The sequence below is a fragment of the Nicotiana tomentosiformis genome, chromosome 8 (assembly GCF_000390325.3).
Source record: "Nicotiana tomentosiformis chromosome 8, ASM39032v3, whole genome shotgun sequence".
Taxonomy (NCBI): Eukaryota; Viridiplantae; Streptophyta; class Magnoliopsida; order Solanales; family Solanaceae; genus Nicotiana; species Nicotiana tomentosiformis.
In genome coordinates, this window is record NC_090819.1 from 9,675,412 (window position 1) to 9,698,557 (window position 23,146).

Sequence of the window (23,146 nt, forward strand, 5' to 3'; positions counted from 1 at the left end):
ATACTTTATCTTTCTAACTATACATATCTATTTGTACTACTCGCAATCTTCCTTTAACTTTCTAGCACCATAGATTTCCTTTCGTGCCTTCTCAGTTGTCTTGAAATGTAAGAAATTACCCTTCCTGACAGTCCTGCCACTTGTTTTATGAATACTTAGATTATCTTAGTGCCCACACATATTGGAATTACATGCAACCCATATGATCTCGAATATTACTTTTGATTTTTACTTCCCGTTCATTAGTCATGATATATGTCACTTTCTTATGGAGTGCATACGATATTGTAGTGAGATTGTTGTTACAAGACCATTTCTTCTTTAGGTCATTATGCTTAGGTCAAAGCCTTCTTCCTTATTTCCTAAGCTAGTCTTTCATTGTAGTACTTAGGGGAGACCCTCTGACTCCTGTAAATCTGCGAGCATATTACATCATATACCCGAAGGAATTTTTGATGTTCTTACTCGCCTATAATTATCCTTAGTTACTTACATCCGCGCCCTTGTGCTCGTAGGGTTTCTTCTGAACTAAAATTTTGACTATCTCCTTAGTGTCACTTTCTTTTATTTTCGTAACACTTATACGATACCTTTAACTACCCCAACTCCTATCTGAATATTTCTCAATGATCACGATGTCATCATATCTACGAGACTGAATTCCCTATGTTGGGTTTTACTACATTTATCTCGCACGATCTGTTGATTTATTTGTATCTTTTTGTCTATCTATAACTAGGCTCTTCCTGAATCAACTACTAGCTACTCGTTGGTCCATTCTCATATCTATATTCCGTGTAATCTCTCTTGGGTAATTTCCTTTGTCTTAACTTCCCTCTCGCACTGTCTCCTTATATATCAAGTGTCATTCGTACTTTTTTTTTTATATATAAAGCTCCCAGTATATCTGGGCTTTCATTGCTAATAGTAGATGACAAATGAGGAGGATGTGGCCTTGCCTCAGTAACAAAATAAATTCTGTGCAGTATTACATCAAGTTACTGACACAGTTGCAAATAAGAAAATAATGCACACTTAACTAACATAAAAGTTTGCCTTATCATATCTTATTCTCATACTAGGTAGTTGGCATTTATCTTAGTGATATGCTCCTTTAGCATCTCTCGAAAGATCTTGAAATGCAAAAAGAATCATGGCCTCCTGTATAGTATTTGCATATTTTGCTAGGCCATCTGCTACTTGATTGGCTTCTCTCAAGCAGTGTCTAACTTCTACATTTGCTTGACATAACATCTGCTTAGTTTGTTGAATGATAGCTTTAAGTTTGCAGTTCTCCACATTGTCTTTGATAAACATATTGGCAATTATTAGAGAGTTAATCTCTAAAATGATATCACCAAGCCCTTGTTGAATACACCATTCCAAACCATATTTGGCTGCATGAGCTTCAGCCATATTGTTACTGCTGCAACTTTTAGGAACTGCAAAGGCCATTATCATACCCCCCCCCCCCAGTCTCTGACAATACCTCCCATACCTGCTAAACCAGGAGAGTGAAGGAAGCTCCCATCAGTGTTAAGTTTCACTTTACCTTCATGGGGTAACTCCCAGAGAACAATCAAGGTTTTATGATTAGGTCTGAGCCCTTCGACTAAATCACAGATTTTATGCCAAGGCTGATCCCAATCACAGCTGGGAAATGCCAATTTTAGAGCTGTTCTAAGGATTCAAAAGGTGTTATGGTATACTCTACTATACACAATCTTCTTTTTGTCTCCATATTTACATGTTCCTTTCCATACCTCCCAACATATAGCCAAAAGAGTAATATTTAAGATCATTTTATGTACCATGTTAACTAGTGTAGTACCAAACCAGTTATTTATCAATAACATCTGGTACGGGAACCCTTACTGCCTCTCCCTGGCGTCGTACTTGCATAATATTTTGGAGTCGTATCATATCTGTAGGATCTGAATAAATACAATCTCATTCCTTTTGCCTTTTTACCACATTCTTCCTTTACTATTCCATAGTTACCTGAACCACATAACTCCAACTTAATACCATATCACACCATCTTTCCCCTTTAGGGGAGTACTAATATTTGATGTTATGAAGATTTACCTATAAATATTTTACCTCTTCGGCGTCGTTTCACATATTCACGGACTCTTACTTGCCTTGTAGTAACCCTTATGTACCAGGGATAACTAAATTTCTTACGCACGAGGATGATACCTAGTGTAACTAGTACACTTAGTCCCTTAAGCTTCGCTCTGTTCATAGTGCTTTCTTTAGGGAAGCGTCTTCCTGAATGACATTTAAAGGTTATTCTTTTGTTGTTCATTCTATTATTACCGGAACGCGATCTCTGAAATTATAACGATATTGACTATTATCAAATCCTCTGGTCCCTAATTCATGTTCGATTTTATCTTGTTTACTAGACCATACTAATTTCTGTTACTACTAGGGGGTCTAACTTAGCCTTCTGGTAATCACGTTGGAGTCACCAACTCATTTCTCAAAATGAGGATATGACCTTTGGTATATACTCTTTTATTGTCTCAAGGCCTGTCACCTCTTGTCTTTTTCTTCACTTGACTATAGATTTTGTCATGTCATGTTTTGATTTACCTTTATCACCCATTTATCATATCTTACTCATAATGCTTCATTTACTCTGTTCTTATTCTCTAGCTGATATTTCTGTCTATCACCTTATTCTGAACACTTCAACAAAACATTCTTTCACTTTTATCTCCCCTTGATCCATTCACTGGCTCTTCGAGTTGCCTAACATTCTCTCTTTACTTGGGACGAGAGCTATACAAAGGTAAATATTTATTCCTTTTAGGATTCTAGTGCCAATCTTCTAAATTTTTTGGACATTCTAGTATTCATATCTAAATATTCTATTCTAGAGTGCACTATCTGGATGTCTCACAAGGAGAACTATTACCATGCTTGCAATATTCTTCGGAAATGTCAGTTAACGCTAACAATCCATCAACCATTTTGGGTTACTCTAATCCCAGCTAGATCTTGATATCCCATCATTGTCTTAAACTATATCTGTTAGCTCCCATATGGCATAACTGAGATGGGTGTTTTCAAGTGTATATATCTTTGATACTGTTGAGAGTAACTCAGAATGCTTATATTTCTCTGCCTGAATTGTAAATACAGATAATCTTCACTAACTGGGTACCCCATACCCTTCTTCACCTTGATTCTTTTACTTGTTGAAAATTGTATCTACCTTCTGATTCTCTCATTTCTTTTTACCCTATGGGTGTATAGATATTCATGCCTTAGGGCATGATGCAAAATCGAGTTCCTCTGACTCAACTCTTCCATAACCACAATCAGTCTCTTACCAACTGTCTTTTAGGATATATGTATCGTTGTATTATAAATAAAATAGAATTTAGGAGTTTGAATTCTTACTACTGAACTCTACCACACGATAGAGAATAAGAAGAAAGAGTGACAATCTTAATGCCATGTAGCCTCTTGCTTATAAGTGTGGTGCACACACACCCATAAACAAGACTTTACTAAATACGACTTGTAGACTCCATAGGACAGAACTACTCTGATACCAAGTTTGTCACGACCCAAACCGAAGGGCCGCAACGGGCACCCGGTGCCTTACTCAATCGAGTACCAACATAACATATCTTTTTTATCGTACGATCATAGGTAAATGAGCCGGAAAGACCGTCATGAGATAACGAGAATAAAACATAAGGGAATACTCGATATAGGACGACCCAACATGATATAGAACCTTATACATATGACATACATGTCTATAAGGCCGACATGATTATTTGTACACTCAAAACATAGGCCGACAAGGACATACAAGTATCCATATACATGACATCTCTCTACAATCCTCTAAAAGTACATAAACAATGTAAAGGTCGGGACATGGCCCCACCATACCAATCAATACATGTCCAAAGCATACTGACCAAATAGGCACCTCCAGAGCAAGTGAAGTGCGCCAACACCTTCCGCTGAGCTGATAACATACTAGGAAAACTGTCAACCTGTCTATCGGGACCTGCGGGCATGAAACACGGCATCCCTAAGCAAAAGGGACGTTAGTACGAATAAAGTACCGAGTATGAAAGGCAGGAAAGCATAAATAAGAATAGTAATGTAAAGAGACATAGATGAGATACAACCTCTAGCATATGAGTGGCTCTAAGGGCTACTGACATGAAATGCATGATACATATATATACATAAACTTTTAAAAACATATGCCTCTTTGGGCATCATCATCATCATCATCATCATATCATACCCGACCTTGAAGAGGACTCGGTAAAAACGTACTCGACCATCATAAGGCTCGGTAGAATCATACCCGACCACATGGAGTTTGGTAAAACCCAACTGATCGGTGGTTGCACAATAGGTTCCGTACCCGGCCGTCTATAGCGCAGCTCGGCATAGTAAAATAGATTTTTTTTTTATATATATATATATATATATATATATATATATATAATGCATGCTGGACTCATGGAATCATGTTATATATCTTTTAGACTGACATAAGGTCGTTGCACCTTAAATTAACGCTATGTATATCATACAATCAATAGGAACCTCAATAGGATTCAAGCATCATACATACACGCTTAGAATAACTTTATAACTAAAGAACAACATGGACAACCTTAGTTGCTAGGAGTAGATCCTTGATGAAATAGTGTATCATTTACGTTCATTTCACTTTAGATCATGTCAAAGAAAGAAGGAAGTTCCTTAACATACCTTTGCAATCTTCTCGCCAATCGTCAACCAAGCTCATTATGATCTTCTTACGTCTACAATGAGTAAACCGACTTCTTCGTCATCATATAAGCATTGTAACTCTCATATTTTGAAACTAATATTCTACAAGAAAATGGACAGTACCTCTCTTGTTTGTAATACGTCCCATAAGTTACTAAAAGTCACCAAATATCCCAAACAACAACCAGTAGCTATATGGAACACAACGAGCACAATAACACGTCGAGCGGCAAGCTCGGTTCATGTCTAATAACACTATATTTTGAATCCTTTCCCTCTTATTTATATTCAGGAAAATATTGATAATAAAAACACAATATACTCAGGTTATTCCATAAATTTTCCATCCATAAAACGCTGCAAGAACACCTCCCAAATAGTCCAACAATCAACAACAATATTAACAAGCCTTTCGATCGATATCTCACAAGTTCTAGCTTCAACGACTTAGCCGTAATTTGGATAAGCTTAAATACATGTAGAGTAAGAGTTTAATTAACTTAAAACAAATATAACAACTCCAATTTGAGCTTACATCACCACGAAATATCCTTCCAACGCAGCCACAAGAATAAGGAAGCGAAACTAACAATCAATTCAAGTTTCTCGGCACTAGAATCACTTTGGAAGACTTGAAATGACCTAGGGTTGATATGAAAACCTTGGGAGAGTATTTTACAGAACTTAAACCACTTTAAACAACTCCCACCACAAGATGGAACCGCACCAAAATCAACAACCACAAGAAGAACAAGAAACTCACTAGCGCCACGGGATTTCCGACACTTGATTTGTGTTGTTTGCCCTTGGTTTGGGTCTTGGATCATGAGAAAACTTTGAGAAAAAGTTTTTAGGTGTCTATAATCTGAAGAGAGTGAAAAAAATGAGTTAAAACGGGCTTTAGGCGTCACATATATATCAAGATATCTCAACCGCCTAAGTGGGTCCCATAGGGAGTTGCTTGTGCAGTCTTGTAAAAATGTGAATATCTCTCTACGCCAATATCGTATTGATGAACGGTTTAATTAGTTGGAATTTAGACTCGTAGATATTTAATTTGGTAGGTGGACCATCCTTTAATTTCAAGTATATTGTGAGAAAAGCTCATTTACATTTGACCTAATTTTCAGCATATTTATGAGTGTAACTTGTGATGACCTTTGCCAACTTTTGTTCCACGACTCGCTTGACTTCAAAACTCAACATACAGCTATCATACGACTATAATAACTCATAACATAACCTCCTTATCATGTTAATAACCCTAGTCTCACCCCAAAAGTACTTGTTATAACATTCCCAACTTGTCAACTTCCGACGAAATTCATTTTCTTCAAGTCGTTTAGTTTCTAAGCCTTCCAACCCTCTTGGTACTTGTTATTCATGATCTTAAATATTTGTAACCTCCAAGGTAATATGATTAACTTACTTTATGTACTTTTAAATATGATCTCATTTTTGAGCTTACATCAATTGACTTGCGATGTACTCTTACGTACGAAAAATGGGATGTAACATATTTCTTCTGACAATAATGAATTATTGATGAGCCTTCAAATGTTCAGATTGTTCTTGGATCGAAAGGAAAAGTTATGAAAGAATCTTAGGAAAAAGGTATATGTTGTATGTTTGCAATAAATCCAGATTCTCTAGAGAAAGTCAATGTGTTTTTCTTACAAGCAAATCTCCTCCCCTCTCATTGTGTCTCTTTCTATTTATAGGGAACATATACCTAAACAACCCTAATAGTACAGGTACAAATAATATCTACTACAATATTCTCTTTTTATGTCTTATCCTAAAACAAGTTGTTATTTACTTTGTCTACGATGAGTGCTCAACATCGACCCTGATCTTCGCTGACTCCTCGACCTTGATCTTCAATAACTTCATCGACTCTGCCCTTCACCTTTTAAGAGACCACTTCGACCTTGGGCAAGCCTTTATCGAAGTCGTACATGCGACACGTGGCAGCCCATGAGGGCCTTCTTAATGCTAATATGCTTTAATCATGGGATATATACAGGGTTACCCATAGAAACTAAAATAATTACCCTGATTCTACCCATTCAAAATAATTATGCGACCCTACCGATATAACGTGTCGGTATATATGTATACTATTATAGTATACCATTGTAGTATAACTATATACTCTATTATAGTATACTCTTATAGTATATTGTGAGACAATAGCTGTATATTGTTAGACAACTGTGTTTTAATTTAAATTTTTGCTGAAAAGTTGCATATTATTATAGTATATCGTTTCGGTATATATGTATATTATAGTATACTGTTGTAGTATAACTGTATACTCTTATAGTATAATGTGATACTGTAGCGGTATACTGTTGGGTAAATGTGTTTTTATTCAAGCTTCTGCAATTGTATATTATTACAATATATCATTTTGTTAGCTCTGTTTTTAAAATTTTTTTTTATTTTATTTCATTTTTTGTTTGTCATTAGATTGTGTATCATATAATAAATCCTAGTAACAATAATCCTCAGAGTTAGTTAATCGCAGTATGTGGTTAGGAGGGGATGTAGTATTTCGGATACGAATTCAACTGAACCCATAACTTCTGACACATAATATATATTTATATGTAAGAACCTATTAAAATCTCAACAAGTATTAGATTTGAACTCATAATTGTAACAGTATAATAAGTTCAATGTTAAAACCTTAAAATCTGAACTCATTAAATTTAAATCTTGGAACTACCACTGTATGTGATTGAAGAGTTAACTTATCCATGGAGTTCATTAATGAGATGATTTGGATCGGGGTATCTTAATCTATGAATGCAGGAAAACAAATACAAAGAAGCTCTTGAAACCTTCAAACAAAAGCACATATGTTGAAAAGATGAATAACGTGCAATGTAGGAAAAATATGAGAAGAAAAACATAAAAAGACATAAAGTAATTAATGGAAGAAAGGGAGAAAGTATAGAAAGGGAATGGCAGGGAAAAATTAGGATAAATAGGAAAAAATAGGAGAGAGAAAATACAATGAGACAAAGCGTGTGTTTGGTATGAAGGAAAATATTTTCCGAAAAATATTTTTCAATTTTTCTATATTTGATTGGCTTAAATATTTTGGAAAATATTTTCCTCATGAACTTATTTTCCTCCAATTGGAGAAAAATATTTTCCCTATCAAGAGCAGGGAAAATATTTTTCAAAACTCTTTTTTCAACCTTCCCCACCCTATTCCCCATCCCCACCAACCCACCACCCTAAATAAAAATATTATTAATAGTACCTTATTTTTATGTTGTAGATAGAGTACTTTTTTTTTTATTTCAACAAATAAGTATTTTCTTTTCATGATATAAAAAAAGTATTTTTTTTTATTTTAACTAAAAAATACTTTCTTTTCATGATGTAGAAAAAATATTTTTTTATTTCAACAAAATGATGTAATAAAAAGTATTTTCTTTCATTTAAATAAAATGAGTATTTTTTTTCATGATGTAGAAAAAATATTTTCTTTCATGTCAACAAAATGAGTACTTTATTTTCATGTTGGAGAAAGAGTATTTTCTTTTTCAATCTTAAAAAGAGTATTTTATTTAGTTATGGAGCACAAATTTCAACATTATTTTGTGTAAAAAACTAAAGAATAACATTAGTTCCTTTGGTTTTGTGAGAATTTTTAGAAGAATAATTAAATTTTTGAAGAAAATAAAGTTTTGAAAACATTGGGTATTTGGGGGGATTTGGGAGAAGGGGATAAGAAAAGTAGCATAAAAAATTATTTTCCTAAAAAATATTTTCTACTCTCTAACCAAACACTGGAAAATATTTTCCGGAAAAGATTTTTCACTCACCAACCAAACAAGGGAAAATTCATTTTTCATGAAAACCTTTTATAAGAAAACATTTTCCTTCATACCAAACACACCCAAAGTGTAACGACCTGATCAGTCGTTTTGAGCTATAGCACGTCGTTCAGTGGTTTGAGGCCTTGGGTAGCTTCACTTCAGGTGCTACGACTTGTACGTATGGTCGGAATTGAATTTTGGGATGTTCAGAGTAGATTTGGAAAGAAAATTCTAATTTCGGAAGCTTTAAGTCGGAAGAATTGACTAAGGTTTCACTTTTGAGTAAACGACTTTGGAATCGGAATTTGAAAGTTCCAACAGGTTCGTATGATGATTTTGGTCAGAGGAGCGTGTCCGAATGTCGATTTGGAGGCCCGTAGGTCATTTCAGCGTCAGTTGGCGAAAGTTGAAAATTGGACAATTTTGAAAAGTTTGACCAGGAGTGGAATTTTTTATATCAAGATCAGATTCCGAAGTAGGAGTAGGACCGTAATGTCAATTAGGACTTGCGTGAAAAATTTAAGGTCAGTCGGACTTGATTTGATAGGTTTCGGCGTCAAATGTAGAAGTTTGAAGTTCTAGAGTTCATTAAGCTTGAATTGGGGTGCGATTCGTGGGTTTAGCATTGTTTGATGTGATTTGAAGGCTAGACTAAGTTCGTATTGTATTTCGGGACATGTTAGTATATTCGGTTAAGGTCCCAAGGGCCTCGGGTGAATTACAGATGATTAACAGTTTGATTTTTAGACATAAGAAATGCTGAAGCTGGGTAGCAACTGGTGTGATCGCTTCTGTGATGTCTTGATCGTAGAAGCGACATCGCAGAAGCGAGGTCGAGCTCGCAGAAGAGAAATGGGAAGGTACAAGGCAGTGGTCGCAAGTGCAAAAAAATTCCCGCACCTGCGGAATCGCAGAAGCGAGAAATGAAGACGCAGAAGCGGCTTGGTCCGCAGATGCACGATTGGCCATCGCAGAAGCGCCTGCGCCGAAGCGAAAATGCTTCCACAAATGCGAGGTCTCAACTGGGCAGTGTACTCCACAGATGCGCATTTTTTCTCGCAAAAGCGAGGTCGCAAATGCGCAAATATGTCCACAAAAGCAGAAACTGGGCAGAACATAAGGGGATCAAACTTGGTGATTTCGTCATTTTCATTTGAAATTTTTGGAGCTCAGTTCTTGGGCGATTTTGAGGAGTTTTCATCATGTAATACGAGTAGTTTTCATCATGGTGAGTAATTTGAGGATTTTGAATTATTTGAACTCGTTCTGCTAGCTTAATTAATTAAAGTTATAAATAAAATTGATTTAGGAATAAATATATGTATACTAGGCCAAGCCTTAACACCTTGAGTTGTGGGCGAGTTATTTGAGAAATGGTAAAGATTACATCCATGTTGCACTCATATACGGTATTGTAAACATGTGACTCGTTATTTGGTAACTTCCTTCCTTTTCTTGTAGAGGCCGAACGCATCTATGGTTCGTGCCACATGACCCTCAGCAGTGTACACATTATTTCGGATCGGGTCGTACGACCTCGGCAGAATCGTGCGTTATACCGCTAGTAGACCGAATATTCACGAGCTAATGTTTTCACTGACGCCCGGCATTTATATGGCATTCCTTATTTATTTGATAATGACACTTGGAATTTCCGAGATGTTAAGGTAGTATATAAGATTTAGAAATTCTTGCTTTAAAAGAGGTAATTTGAAGATTATGTAACTTACAGATTTACTCCATCATTGTTGTATGCTTCATATCTATTCATGTTTTATTATATTGTTTTATTGGACCTTTAGTAAGTGTCGATATCGATCCCTCGTCACTACTCTGGGGTTAGGCTAAATACTTACTGGGTACGCGTTGATTTATGTACTCATGCTGCACTTCTGTACTAAATGTGCAGGATCTGACAGGTTCATTTGATGATCACCTTGGCATGTAGGCGCACCTATTGAGGAGACTTTATGTGAGTTGCATTCCAGGCTACACATTGCAGTCCACCAAGTCCCTATTATACTCTTTAGAAAATGGTCATGCACTTGTGACACCGAATTTTGGGGGTTCCTACTGGTTGTTCGTTATTGTAGTTCACATAGTTATTATCTTTTTACCTTGTAAATTTCATTTTATACTATTTAAGTAATGAGATTATGATCTCAAAAGTAATAAAATGGGTAAATAAATTGATAAATCAACGTTGGCTTACCTGACGGCGACGTTAGGTGCCATCATGACCTATAGCGAATTTTGGGTCGTGACAGCTTGGTACCAGAGCGTTAGGTTTACTTAGGTCTCACGAGTCATGAGAAAGTCTAGTAGAGTCTTGTGGATCGGTACAGAGACGTCTGTACTTATCTTCGAGAGGCTACATGGCTGTTAAGAGCACTTCCCTTCTTGATTTCCTCATCGTACGGTTTGATTCCATTGAGGCTTGTGCCTTTATTTCCTTCCTACTCAATCTTATGTGACGCGAAGTGCTTGTTAGCAATTGGGCGTCGAGGAGTTGTAATGGTACTGCAGACGTGGTGCAGGATATTTTTCCCTGCGTGTTCGGGCAGGCTATTATCGTCGCCTTGCAGAAGGATGTTCTTTTGTTCCAGCTCAGTATCTGTATTTTCTATGGTTTCGAGACTGTGCACGGATTGCTACGATGTCTATGCGTTATTATCGCACAATGTTGGTGTAATGGTAAGGTGCATGGTTATGTGTCGAGGCAGTGAATGACTCGAAAAGAGAATTTCTCAGTGCATGATTTAGAGGTTCAACATTTAATTCCAACAAAGGAAAGGCAATCAGACTATTGGTTGATGGAGTAACGAGACTTGATATTTTCGAGCGTGGTGGAATTTTCATTGTGATGCAGTATCATCGTCTTTGTTTGAATGCATTACGGTTCGCCTGTGTTATGGTCTTCTTTGATTTTTCCTTGGGGCAGGGTGTTGTGAAATGGTGCCTGAGGGGCGGTTGCCAGAGATAGCACTGTGCAGCGGTTCAGAATCGAATTGGTATTTCTAATGTTGATGGTTCGAGGAAGATGATCTTCCAGGAGGTTTAGAGTGAGTAGCAACTCGTTAGTTCATGTGCTACAGATATGGATTTGGTTTGAGGCAACTATAGGGCAGCAAAGTATGAGGGAGGACATGGCGGGAAGTGTTTGGCAGTGGTTGAAGTACTAGCAGGTCAAGTATGAAAAGCAGAGGTTGAGAAGTTGGTTGAATGAGATGGTTTAAAGTAAGAGTGGCAGATTAGCACATGGATTCTGTGGTGGGATAGCTGCGTGCCTTGAGAAAGTGTAGAACAGTTTGGGAATCGTGATGGAAAGTGATTTGGTCTACGAATTTTATTTGGAATGATGGTTACTGTATGAAGAAAGATTGAATATGGCAGAAAGGAGTTTGCTTGAAATAAAGAGGGGTGTGAAGATTTGATTATCGTTTCAGATGCAATATGCCTTGAGTTTGGAAGGTATTGTTGAACTTTCAGTTGATGTGAATGGGGAAGAAACAGACTTATACAGCTGGTGGGCGAGCATGGGCTCAGGAGAAATTATTGATTACGTGGTAGTTGTACCCAGTGCAACGTTGTTGGAAGATGTCAGTAAGGAATTCCACAGGTGGGTTATCTCTTGTGAGCAGGTTAGCGGTTGCGTGAGGTTGATGAAGCTTCTGCTAAGAATACTACTTGCTACCCAGTAAGAGGTCGAATATGTGATTATGACTGATGATTCAGAATGTTCATGAAAAGCTTAACAAAAGACTTCGAGGAATTTGGCGGGTTAACAGTGTGAGATCATGGTAATTAAGAAGGGGGAATCATTGTGGGCTCTACATTATATGGTGGTAGCTTAAAGCTAAGTGGGGGAGCCCGCCGTCTACGATTGGATAGCGTGGTTGTCTGCTTGTGTGGTTTCTGGTAATCGATGCGTTGGAGGATTATTTATGACTAAGAAAAGGAAATATCAGGGGTAATTCAGCAAAGAACTTGATGAATGTGTGCTATACTTCACCTTATCGATTGAGGTGCAGGTTTTGGGAAGACCTAGAGTTTATGTTCCTTGTGGATGTGATGTATAAGGAAGAGAATTCGGCAGAGTACTTCTTCGAGAGGGTGTTCATGTGCTAGTAGAGCGTTGAAGTTTGGTTATATTCGGGACCATGTCCGAGTGGGTGACTCTCGATAATAGCCCTAGTGGGGTTCAAGTATTAAAGTGCATTGCCTAAGGATTTCGGGTCCGTTATGTGGTTAAGGATCGAGTTTTCGCAGTGGATTGCGAATGAAACTTGGAATATTCTATGTCATCATCCGGTATGCGGTGCAGTATTGGGGTAAAGGAAGAAATAGCTTCGGATCCGCGGAAGGTCTTGCAAAATGGGTGTACCAGTCAGAGATGCTATTGTGCGCTTGAGAAGGGTACGGGATAGTTCATGGGCATTAAGATAATGTAGTCTCGCGATTCAGGTCACTCGGGATGAGTGTGGATTGTGTTCGTATATTTGAATGGAGCTATTATTATTTCTGAGGAAAGTCCAGAGTAAATTGAAAGAGGTTGGGCCGGTTAGTAATGGTTGAATCAGCATGATTGTGGCAATGATCAGTTCCTTCGGCGTGTGAAGTCATACATGTGGTTTGTAGTGGTTCTGCGGGCTTGGCAGCCACCATAACTTGATTGATTTGGAAAGTATTGGATTCAAATGATCTTGTTGTGTAAATGGATTTCGGAGGAGTCATGGCGGTTTAGATCACGACTTGAGGTTTGCATTTTCTGCATTTTGGGAATTTAGTTGCGTGTTGCATTGGCTCTTTTGAAATGAGCTAAGTGAAAAGTTTCTAGCCAATGAAGTGTTTATTTTACTGGTAGTTCAGGAGTTATGATAAATTCGTGTATTCTCGCGTAGCGACATGATAGATGTAATGAGCAGCATGGGAATTTGAAAGTTGGGAATCAAGGTTGCGGTTCGGTGTTGACAAGAATGTCACGAGCTCGGATGAGCGGGGGAAAATTCAGATGTTCAAGGTAAGTTGGCATTTTCTTTAGTGTCACCTGAGGACGGCGTTTTGTGTAAGAGGCTTTGTGTCTTGATTTGCGGATTCTTGATTTGCTTTACAAAATTAGAACGGTTGGTGGTATGGATGTACAAACTTTACTACTTGGGGAGAAAGGTCATGGGAGAGTATCCCATGGGGAAAATTGTATAAGTATGACATATAGTCACTTGATTGTTAAAGATTGAAACCAGGTATGGAGATTCTGGTACTGCCGCTAATGTGAGGGTTTATGCCTGGAAGGCGCCCTAGTCCTTTGGTTGTGAACTGTGGGGGTTGTGCTGGATTGAGATGACTTGATTATTCACACATATGTTGAGGTCCCGTGTAGCTTGTGGTTTCATATGAGCAGGATGGCTCTCGAGATGCAGGTCATTTATCGCACCTTAGTCGTGCTTAGGTTTTGTGGCGTATTGCGCTATCCGTCTCCCCAGAGTGGTATTGTTTTGCACTTGGCGTGCTTGTAGACGATATTCGGTATTCCGCAAGTAGAAGCATTATGGCTTGATGGGTATGTCCTTATTTATTGTTATGCGTGGATCGGGTGATACGCCGCCATGGGTACGTTATTTGAATCGGGTTGCACACGCAAGGGTATCATATTTGGATCGGATTGCACGCCGCAACAGTGTTATGTTGAGTACGGTTCCCTATATCTATTCCTGCATATTTTGTTTCTCATCCTCTGAGAAGGGTTCATAACATCTATTTGATTATTTTATTCATTACGCGGACTGGGTAATTCTTTTCCAGAGTTCGTTCCTCCTTATGTGTCATATTCGAGTTATAGCTTGTCAGCTCATTGATGGCGTCATAAGAGATCTGGGTCAGTGTTTGAGGTAGCTTATTGCCTGAGCAGCTTGTACTGGGTGAGATGAGATTATTGGACCTGAAATATGTGCAATCAGATTTATACAAGGTACATTAAAGGAAAAATATCGTTATTCAGTTCAGAATGAGGTAATGGTTCTTGTCAGGAGGAGAGACTTCATGAATCATTGATTCAGCAGGTGGTTATGAGTTTCTACACGTCTCTTTCGTCGTGGCAGTATTGCAAGAGTTGGAATAGGATTTATATACGTCATGAGATGTATTGCGGGGAACGGATTTGTGAAATTTCAGCTATTATGGTCGGAGGATGTTATTATGGGTATGTGAATTATGCATGGCATGGTGTGAATTCACCAAAAGGTGTACGATCGTGTTTTGGTACGGTGTGTGGTGATTGGTACGGTGTTCGTATATTAGAATCAGATCTTGTAGAGAAATTCAGAGGTTAGAATTTGGTTCTAAGGCTTATTGACTAAATAAAAGGGAGGACCTTCGGTCCGGCTCTAGCTAATGAGTTCAACTGGATTTTAGTGTCACGAGTAGCTTCACGAGGTGTTAAATAGTGATTTTGGACAATCCCGGGGCAGTCCTCGACACGTTCGAGGACGAACGTATGTTTAAGTGGGGGAGAATGTGACGATCCGACCGGTCGTTTTGAGCTTTAGCGCATCATTCGATAGTTTGAGGCCTTGGGTAGCTTCACTTCAGGTTCTACGACTTGTACGTGTGGTCGGAAAGAATTTCGGAAAGTTCGGAGTTGGTTTAAAAAGAAAATTCTAATTTCAGAAGCTTTAAGTTGGAAGAATTGACTAAGGTTTGACTTTTTAGTAAACAACTTTGGAATCGGAATTTGAAGGTTCCAACAGGTTCGTATGATGATTTTGTCTTATGAGCGTGTCTAGATGTCAATTTGGAGGTCCGTAGGTCATTTCGGCGTCAGTTGGCGAAAGTTTGAAATTGGATGATTTTGGAAAGTTTGACCGGGAGTGGACTTTTTGATATCAAGATCAGATTCCGATTCCGAAAGTAGGAGTAGGTACGTAATGTCACTTATGACTTATGTGCAAAATTTGACGTCAATCGAACTTGATTTGATAGGTTTCGACATCGAATGTAGAAGTTTGAAGTTCTAGAGTTTATTAAGCTTGAATTGGGGTGCACTTCGTGGTTTTAGCATTGTTTGATGTAATTTGAAGACTCGACTAAGTTCGTACTGTATTTTGGGACGTTTTGGTATATTTGGTTAAGGTCCCGAGGGCCTCGGGTGAATTTCGGATGGTTAACAGATTGATTTTTGGACTTAAGAAATGTTGAAGCTGCGCAACAGCTGGTGTGATCGCTTCTGCGATGTCTTGGTCGCAGAAGTGACATCGCAGAAGCGACATCGCAGAAGCAAGGTCGATCTTGCAAAAGCGAAATGGGAAGGGACAAGGCAGTGGTCGCAGGTGCGAAAAAATTCCCGCACCTGCGGAATCACAGAAGCAAAAAATGAAGATGCAGAAGCAACTGGTCCGCAGATGCGCGATTGGCCATCGCAGAAGCTTCTGCGCAGAAGCGAAAATGCTTCCGCAGAAGTGAGGTCTCAGGTGGACAGTGTACTCCGCAGATGCGCATTTTGGCTCGAAAAGCGAGGCCGCAGATGTGCAAATATGTCCGCAGAAGCGGAAACTGGGCATAAAATAAGGGGATCGAATTTGATCATTTCGTCAATTTCATTTGGGATTTTCGGAGCTTGATTCTTGGGAGATTTTGAGGAGTTTTCATCTTGTAACAAAAGGTAAGTAATTTACCACTTGTTTTGAGCTAAATGTAAGGTTTATATGTGGATTTAAGGAGGAAAATTTAGGAAGATTGTGAGATTTTGGTAGAAAACCTAGAATTGATAATTTTGGATTTTGACCACGATTTTGGAAATGGAATTAAGAATAAATTATATATTTGAGTTAGTAATGTGATGGGTAAGGTTTATCTTCAAATAATTTCGGAATTCGGGCACGTGGGCCCGATGGTTGACTTTATCGACTTTTCGAGCAGAGTTGAAAATTGTTTAAATTGATTAATTATGGGTATTAGAATATATTTTGATTGGTTTGCAAGTTGTTTGGCTAGTTTTGAAGAGACGGGCATCGATTTGAGGTGTTTGAGTGACTTTGGAGTCGGGTTTTGAACTTCGGAGCGAGGTAAGTCTATTATCTAACCTTGTGAGGGGAAAACTACCCCTAGGTGATATTTATTGTTATGTGCAACTAGTTGTGGGTGCTACATACGCACGAGGTAGACTTAGGACTTTATCATGTATAATTGAATTATTTGAACTCGTTCTGCTAGCTTAATTAATTAAAAATATAAATAAAATTGATTTAATAATAAATAAATAAATAAATAAATATATATATATATATATATATATATATATATATATATATATATATATACTAGGCCAAGCCTTAACACCTTGAGTTGTGGGAGAGTTATTTGAGAAATGGTAAAGATTACATCCATGTTGTACTCATGTACGATATTATAAACACGTGTCTCGTAATTCGGTAACTTCCTTCATTTTCTTATAGAGCGGGCCGAACGTCTCGACAGTATATAGATGCATCTATGGTTCATGCTGCACGACCCTCGGTAGTGTACAAATTATTTCGGATCGGGCCGAACGACCTCGTCAGAATCGTGCGTTATATCGCTAGTAGACCGAATATTCACGAGCTAATCTTTCCACTGACGCCCGACATTTATATGGTATTCCTTATTTATTTGATAATGACACTTGGCAATACTGAGCTGTTAAGGTAGAAAACAAGATTTAGAAATTCTTGCTTTAAAAGAGGTAATTGAAAGATTATGTAACTTACAGATATACTCCATCATTGCCGTATACTTCATATCTGTTCATGTTTTATTACATTATTTTATTGGACCTTTTAGTAAGTGTCAATGTCGACCCCTCGTTACTATTTCTCAGGGGTTAGGCTAGATAATTACTAGGTACGCGTTGATTTACGTATTCATGTTGCACTTCTACATTAAATATGCAGGATCTGACATGTTCATTTGATGTTCACCTTGGAGCATAGACTCACCTGTTGAGGAGATTTTATGTGAGATGCATTCCAGGCTACACATCGCAGTCCACCGAGTGCCCATTGTACTCTTTATTTTATTATGTCTTACTACATTCGGGACAGATGTTGTATTATTATTGTACTATTTAGAAAATGCTCATACACTTGTGACATAGGATTTTGGGGGTTCCTACTGGTTGTTCGTTATTGTATTTCACGTAGTTATTATCTTTTAACCCTGTAAATTTTATTTTATACTATTTAAGTAATAGAGATTATGATCTCGAAAGTAATAAAATGGGTAAATAAATTGATAAATCAACGTTGGCTTGCCTGACGGCGGCGTTAGGTGCCATCACGACCTATAGCAAATTTTGGGTCGTGACACAAAGAGTAATTAATGGGAAAAGGAGAATGTCGGTATAAAGCCAGGGTAAATATTTTAGACCGCATAGGTGTATTATGTAAAAAGTTTTGATTGGGTAATTAGTTTGGCCCAAATAGGTATTTTGTGTAGATTTTCCTTTAATCATATCAAAGGTAATTTTTGGTCCATACAATAGTTATTCATGATTTTCCCCTATGTTGAATAATAGGGAGATTTGCACAAATAGAATCATCTAAGACCGTTATTTAAATTGTCTCCGTTAAAAATAATTTGTATAAAAATAACTTGGCAGGTCATAACTCAAAACGGGTTATACTTGTTTTTACAAGTTATGCCAGGGAAAACAAAAAGAAAGATTATGATTTCACAAAGTATGCCAACAGTCTCTCAAAACCTAGCCACCACCCATCTCCACCGGCCGGCCCTCACCAAACCACCACCAAAACCCATCAAACTTGCATCATTTTCTTCCCTTCACTTCCCCCTTTTCATATCCACATGACCACGCCTCCAACTACCTCATTCACACCATTACTTAGGGTTTTTCAATAGTCCAATAAATTCATAATTGTACTCATAAATATGCTCAATATACTTATTCAACTTCAATAGAAAATTTATTCTCTCTATGTGAGAGCGGTCCTCTTGTTTTCATAACAAGTTTCCTTTAATAACTAGAGTTCTCGCCTTTTTCGTCCGCTATTGATGACTATGGCTTCTACACATCCCACTGACGGTAGCCCTTCGTGGGAGGAAATGTCCGACTTAAATCTCGGTGACTCAGAAATTGATTTAGACTATAGAGACGATGTAGACCTAGCCAGCCAGAGCTTGCATGACGATACCACGCAATGGTGTATTGTAGCCCGGGTGCTTACCGATAAGGACATAAATCCTAAATTATTTAAGGACGCATTGGCCAAGGCTATCCGGCCAATGGAATGTATGATGCTGAAAGAACTAGGTAACAATATTTTGCTTTCCAATTCTTCGATGAAATGGACTATACTGGGACTCTAAAGGACGGACCATGGAACTTTGAATAATGCCCGATCATTATGAAGCCCCTTCCGCCAGGACAAAACCCAAGATATGTTGAATTGACGAAACTCGAAATCTGGATCCAAATACAAGATCTGGTAGGCGCTCTCCAATCAGAGAGAGTGGTTAAGGATATTGGCAATACACTCGGGGAATTTTAGTATGCTGACACAAAAAATCATGATTCCATTTGGAGAGACTACATGCGCGTTAGGGTTCAAATCGACGTTCGAAATCCTCTGAAAAAGACAATGAATATCCATCGACCTGGGGGGTCCTGTATACAAGTCTTATTCAGATATGAACGACTAGGAATCTTTTGCTTTTACTGTGGTATTCTCGGCTATACTGATAAGTTTTGCTGTAAACTATGGCAAAATTGTGGACAGACTATCGAATTATTTGCATATGGTTCCTGGCTACAAACAGAGAGGAGGTCGGTGGTCATGGCTGGAGCATGGTGGTTGAAACTAGAGAATTGGGCGGAGGAGAGAAACAGGATGGATGAGGAAATCCCGACTTCATCGGGGGATAGAGAAAATCAGGGTGCGAGAAATGGGGAAGGGAGTGATCCTATCCTAAAAAATAGGGGAGGGAATTCCGCAAATTTTAGGAGAGAGGGTGTAGGGAATGGTAATGAGGGAGAACAAATGATGGAAAATGTGGGGATGGGGTCTAAAAAGGGGAGTGTGCAAGTTATGGAAATAGAGAGTGAAAAGCTTGGGTTGGTTAGGGTAACGAAGGTTAGGAATGGAAAGACTATATGTGTGGAGGATGCTATAGTCTGTCCAACGGATAAAAAGAGAAAATTAGAACTAAGGGGTGCGATGGTAATATACGAGAATCCAAAAAACGGATTCGAGGCGGGTACTGGTTCCCAGGCCCGTCAGGACCAATGAGTTCAATAATTTGGAATTGTCGTGGGGTTGGGAACCCACGTACAATTTCAGAACTGAAGGACTTTGTCCATGATAAGCGGCCCAATTTAGTTTTTTTGCAAGAAACTAAAGTTCCAGCTTCAAAAGTTGAATCGGTTCAAGTGGCATTGGGGTTTGAGGGACTCCTAGCAGTTGGCTCAGTGGGACTCACTGGTGGTGTTGCATTACTTTGGAAAGATAAAGACATATGCATTGTTCATGGATATGGAAATAACTTTATTGACGTTAAAGTTGAAATTGTTGGCCTTCCATGCTATCGATTCACACGCTTGCCTTCCCGAGCTCCAATTCGTCAAAACTGGAAAATGAGACGAAGTCCCATTTTCAGAACTTAAACTTTCTGCTCAGCGATTCTTTCTTTGCAAACGCGGCTACTGCCTCGTATTCGCGAAGCACAAATATTGCCAGCCCCTCAGTTCCTTTTTGCGAACGCGAGTCTCATCTCGCGAACACGATGAAAGAAACCAGATAGTGCATCAGAAAAATTCCAGCAAGGCTCCAAGTCCAAAAATTGTTCCGTTAACCCTCTGAAACTCAACTGAGGCCCCCAAGACCTCAATCAAATACACCAACAAGTCCTAAAACATCATACGAACTGAGTCGAAACCTCAAATCACATCAAACAAATCTAAAAACATGAATCTTACCCCAATTCAAGCCTAATGAAACTAAGAAATTCCAACTTCTGTATTCGATGCCGAAACCTATCAAATTAAGTCCGATTGACCTCAAATTTTGCACACAAGTCATAAAAGACATAACGTACCTATTCCAATTTTCAGAATCGGATTCTGACCCCGATATCAAAGCCTCAACTCCCCGGTCAAACTTCCAAGCTTAAATTTCTATTTTAGCCATTTCAAGCATAATTTAACTACGGACTTCCAAATAATTTTCCGGACACGCTCCTAAGTCAAATATCATCATACGGAGCTATTGGCATCATCAAAATTCTATTCCGTAGTCGTTTATATATATGTCAATATCCGGTTAACCTTTTCAACTTAAGTTTTCATCTCGGAGACTAAGTGTCTCGATTCATTTCGAAACCTCACCGGACCTGAACCAATTACCCTGACAAGTCACATAACAACTATAAAGTATAATTTGAGCAGTAAATGAGGGAACGAGGCTCTAATACTCAAAATGACCAGCCGGGTCGTTACATTCTCCCCCTCTTAAACAAACGTTCATCCTCGAACGGGTTTAGAATCATACCTGAAATCTCAAATAGGTGTGAATATTTGCTCCACATCTCCCGCTCAATCTCCCAGGTAGCTTCTCCGACTGGCTAGCCTCTCCATTGCACTTTCACTGAAGCTATGTCCTTTGATCTCAGCTTTTGAACCTGCCAGTCTAAAATGGCCACTAGCTCCATATCATAAGTCAAATTACCATCCAACTACACTGTGCTGAAATCCAAAACATGAGACGGATCCCCCACATACATCCGGAGCATAGATACATGAAACATTGGGTGGACACCCTATAGATTAGGTGGCAAAGCAAGTTCATAAGCCACCTCTCCAATCTTCTTAAGTATTTCAAAAGGCCCAGTATACCTAGGACTCAACTTGCCCTTCTTCCCGAACCTCAACACACCTTTCATGGGTGAAACCTTAAGCAGAACCTTCTCCCCAACCATATAAGCAACATCACAGACCTTCCGATCGGCACAACTCTTCTTTCTAGACTGCACCGTGCGAAGTCGATCCTGAATCAATTTAACCTTTTCCAAAGCATACTGCATCAAATCAGTATCCAATAGCCTAGCCTCACCCGGCTCAAACCAACCCACTAGAGACCGACACCATCTCGCATATAAAGCCTCATACGGAGCCATCTGAATGCTCGATTGGTAGCTATTATTGTAAGCAAACTCTGCGAGTGGCAGAAACTGATCCTAAGAACCCCCAAAATCAATGACACAAGGGCGCAGCATATCCTTCAATATCTGAATAGTGCGCTTGGACTGTCCGTCCGTCTGAGGGTGAAATTTTATACTCAACTGAACCTGTGTGCCCAATTCTCACTGTACTGCTCTCCAAAACTGTGATGTAAACTGCGTGCCCCGATCTGAAATGATGGACACTGGCACACCGTGAAGGCGAACAATCTCACGGATATAAATCTCAGCCAACTGCTCAGCAGAATAAGTAGTACCGACCGAAATAAAATGTGCGGGCTTGGTCAACCGATCTACAATCACCCAAATAACATCAAACTTTCCCAAAGTCAGCGGGAGTCCAACTACGAAGTCCATGGTAATACGCTCCCACTTCCACTCCGGAATTTCAAGTCTCTAAAATAATCCGCCCGGTCTCTGATGCTCGTACTTCACCTGTTGACAATTTAAACGTTGAGCTACAAACCCAACTATATTTTTCTTCATTTTTCTCCACCAATAGTGCTGCCTCAAGTCCTGGTACATCTTAGCGGCACCCGGATGAATGGAATACCAAAAATTGTGGGATTCTTTAAGAACCAATTCATGCAGTCCATCTACATTTGACACACAAATCCGACCCTGCATCCTCAATACCCCATCATACCTAATAGTAACATCTCTGGCATCACCGTGATGAATTGTGTCCTTAAGGACAAGCATATGGGGATCATCATACTGGCACTCTCTGATACGATCATATAAGGAAGACTGAGAAACAGCAGAAGCTAGAACCCGACTGGGCTCCGAAACATCTACTCTCACAAACTAGTTAGCCAAGGCCTGAACATCAACTGCCAAAGGCCTTTCATCAACAGGAATGAATGCAAGGCTACCCATCCTCACCGCCTTCCTACTCAAGGCATCAACCACCACATTGGCTTTCCCGAGATGATACAAAATAATAATATCATAATCCTTCAGCAACTCCAACCATCTCCGCTGCCTCAAATTTAGATCCTTCTGTTTGAATAAGTGCTGAAGACTCCGATGATCTGTAAATACCTCACACGACACACCATAGAGATAGTGCCTCCTAATCTTCAATGCATGAACAATAGTTGCCAATTCTAAATCATGAACAAGGTAGTTCTTTTCATGTGGCTTCAACTGATGCAAAGCATAAGCAATCACTCTACCCTCCTGCATTAAGACACACCCAATACCAATCCGAGAAGCATCACAATACACTGTGTAAGAGCCTAAAGCTTAAGGCAAAACTAGAACTGGAGCTGTGGTCAAGGCAGTCTTGAGCTTCTGAAAGC